The following is a 3667-nucleotide window of genomic DNA, read 5'->3' as shown; positions in this document are numbered from 1 at the left end:
TTAAAGACACATCACCTGATTGCAAAATACAAAAAGGTGACACATGTACCAAACAAGGCGACATCGGTACACCGAGCGTTATTGCTCTTGAGTAAGAGACCTGGCCCGGCAGAATCTCTAGTTATCCATGCTTCAAAATATATTATGTATATGTTTAAAAAAATCAAAACAAATACGCAAGTCTTACTTTATTCTGTACATTACATATGCCAGAAAGATTATACGTCAAAGATTAGCAGGGAGATTGTCAATCAATTATTTGGCAAACGCAGATGTCATTTTACAAGCAGAAAGTCTTTTTAACATTGCATTGATAATAAAAGTGTGCTGAAACTTATTTATGCTATATCACAGAAAACAATAAAAGTTAATTAGGAATTTTCTTTTCACAAAATACCACGTTTTTTATGAAGTCCGAAATAGGAATTCAAATACAGTGTACAGTAGTAACAAGCTCTTTAGTTGATAAAAAGTTGCGTTTAGAAATGTGTATCTCGCAGTATTTCACACGACACCAGTACCAATGTGAGCAGGGATAATAGTTACCATTGTTAGCAGACAAAGTCGTTAACCTGTGTACTCCCCATTGTTGTGTCACAACTGGCATGGCATCAACTCTCTGACGGGTAATGGATCGGCCTTACATGATTTATGGAGCCAGACTGCACAATCTTGCTACCTATACGATGTACCACTGTGTACTTGTCGAAGGTCGAGCAGTAGTTCCACTGTCAGACTTGTTTGGAGAGTACACGTACTAACCTGGTCCGGTTTCATCAACGTTCGTAGCATATGGAAACTCTTAATTAAGGATTTCCGTAGGAAAGCATTACAGAATTTAAAGGTAAACTCTTAAGGATTTCCATAGGAAAGCATTACAAAATTAAAAGGTAAAATCTGAATTAAGGATTTCCATAGGAAAGAATTACAGGATTTAAAAGTAAAATCTAATTAAGGAGCCGTCGTTAAATTCTGTAATGCTGTAAATTCTGTAATGCTTTCCTTAAGAAAAGTTTAAGTTAAGGTATATTGATGACACTGACCCCTAGTCCCGCTTCATCAAAGTTCTTCAACATCAGGGAATTCCTTAACTTCAATTTTTAGGTCACTTGAGACAAAGTCTCAAGTGACCTATTCTAATCCCCTTTTGTCCGCCGTCGTGCGTCGTGCGTCCGTAAACAATTCACATTTTCGACTTCTTCTCCAAAACCCTTAAACCAAATTCTATGAAATTTGGCAGGAAGCTTTTATGGCTAAAGGTCAACCAAAATTATATGGTCCCCACCCCCAGGGGCCTGAAGGGCGGGGCCAAAAAGTGTCAAATTGACTAAAACTTCAAAAATATTCTTCTCTACTCTCAGATATGGTGGAATCAAACACTTTTCATAGATGGAAGGGTCTTAAGGTGCTTTACCAAAATTGTAAATTTCATGACCCAGGGGTCTCACGTTTGCCTCTGGGGAGGGGGTAAACTTTACTATAGTTTATATAGGGAAATCACATTTTTGAATTTAATTTATTTTATTTCTATTGGAATTCGTTCTAATTTGGTAAACATTGTCAGCATGGGCTGACAGTTTGATGGCATGCACATGTTGACCCTGACTGACCCCGAGGGGCTGATGGGCGGGGCTAAAAAAGGGCCAAATTGACTGAAATTTCAAAAATCTTCATCTCTACTCTCAGATATGATGAAATCAAATACACTTCATAGATGGCAGGGTCTGAGGGTGCTTTACCAAAATTGTGAATTTCATGACCCTCGGGTCTCAAGTTTGCCCCAGGGGCGGGGGTAAACTTTACTATAGTTTATGTAGGGAAATAATGTTTTTGACTTTTATTTGTTTTATTTCTATTGGAATTCATTCTAATTTTGTAAACATTGTCAGCATGGGATGACAGTTTGATGGCATGCACATGTTGGCCCTGACTGACCCCCAGGGGCTGATGGGCGGGGCTAAAAAGGGTCAAATTGACTGAAATTTCAAATATCTTCTTCTCAAGACCGAAATAAGGTGGGATCAAATACTCTTTATAGTTGGAAGGGTCTTAAGGTGCTTTACTGAAATTTTGAATTTCATGACCCTGAGGTCTCAAGTTTGTCCCTGGGGAAGAGGTAAACTTTACTATAGTTTGTATAGGGAAATCACATTTTTGACTATAATTTGTTTGATTTCGATTGGAATTCATTCTAATTTGGTTAACATTATCAGCTTGGGATGGCAGTTTGAGGGTATGCACATGTTGGCCCTGACTGACCCTGAGGGGCTGATGGGCGGGGCTAAAAAGGGTCAAATTGACTGAAATTTCAAAAATCTTCTTTTCAGACCGAAATAAGGTAGAATCAAATACTGTTTATAGATGGAAGGGTCTTAAGCTGCTTTACTAAAATTATGAATTTCATGACCCTGGGGTCACACATTTACCCCCGGGGAGCGGGTAAATTTTACTATAGTTTGTATTGGGAAATCACATTTTTGACTATGATTTATTTTATTTCTATTGGAATTCATTCTAATTTGGTTAACATTATCAGCTTGGGATGGTAGTTTGATGGTATGCACATGTAGGCCCTGACTGACCCCGAGGGGCTGATGGGCGGGGCTAAAAAGGGTCAAATTGACTGAAATTTCAAAAATCTTCTTCTCAAGAACCCAAATAATGTAGAATCAAATACTCTTCATAGATGGAAGGGTCTTATGGTGCTTTACTAAATTTATGAATTTCATGACCTTGGGGTCACAAGTTTGCCCCTGGGGAGGGGGTAAATTTTACTATAGTTTATATAGGGAAATCACATTTTTGACTGATTTGTTTGATTTCTATTGGAATTCATTTTAAATCGGTAAACATTTTCAGCATGGGATGAAAGTTTGATAATATGCATATGTTGGCTCTGACTGACCCCTAGGGGCTGATAGGCGGGGCCAAAAAGGGTCAATTAAATTAACTGAAATATTTCAAATCTCAGGTGACCGTTAAGGCCCATGGGCCTCTTGTTTCCATAGGGAGCATTAATGGATTTTACGAAAAGTCTTCTCTAAGGAACCTTCCCTAACTGTTATGGGATATTTCAAGGTTAATGATTATCTGGAGCTAAGCAAAGTGTTGGAGAAGCAATCAGATGTCAAAATTGGTTTCTGCCTCGCCAATATTACAATCATTCTTACAAAAAATCATTTAGGTGAATAGTGAACACAATGACGTCACGAATGGTATTTTGGAAGTGGCGTGATAAATCTATGTTATAAGATTTTAATCGTTCGAGATATAGAGGATATCTAACAGTGTCTTCAGTAATACCAAATATATTTCACGAGTGGGGCTAATATTTTTGATATTTTTCACGAGTGCGCAGCACGAGTGAAAAATATCAAAATATTAGCCACACGAGTGAAATATATTTGGTATTACTGAAGACACTGTTAGATATTCTGTTTATATTACATTTGTTATCAACGAAAAACCTACCCCGTATGCTAACTAGGCCTACAACGAAAGTTTGCATACGTTTACAAGTAGTTCCCCCTGTCTAGGTGCTGACATATATGTCAGGCTTTCTGATTGGTCAATTATTTTGGTATTTTCTAATCATTAATTTGATTGGTCAAATCAGCAAAAGTGATATTTTTCACTAGTGAAAAATATCACTTTTATAGAATGAATA

Source organism: Pecten maximus, chromosome 10, assembly GCF_902652985.1.
Source record: "Pecten maximus chromosome 10, xPecMax1.1, whole genome shotgun sequence".
In the NCBI taxonomy this organism is placed as follows: domain Eukaryota; kingdom Metazoa; phylum Mollusca; class Bivalvia; order Pectinida; family Pectinidae; genus Pecten; species Pecten maximus.
This window is presented reverse-complemented; position numbering follows the sequence as displayed.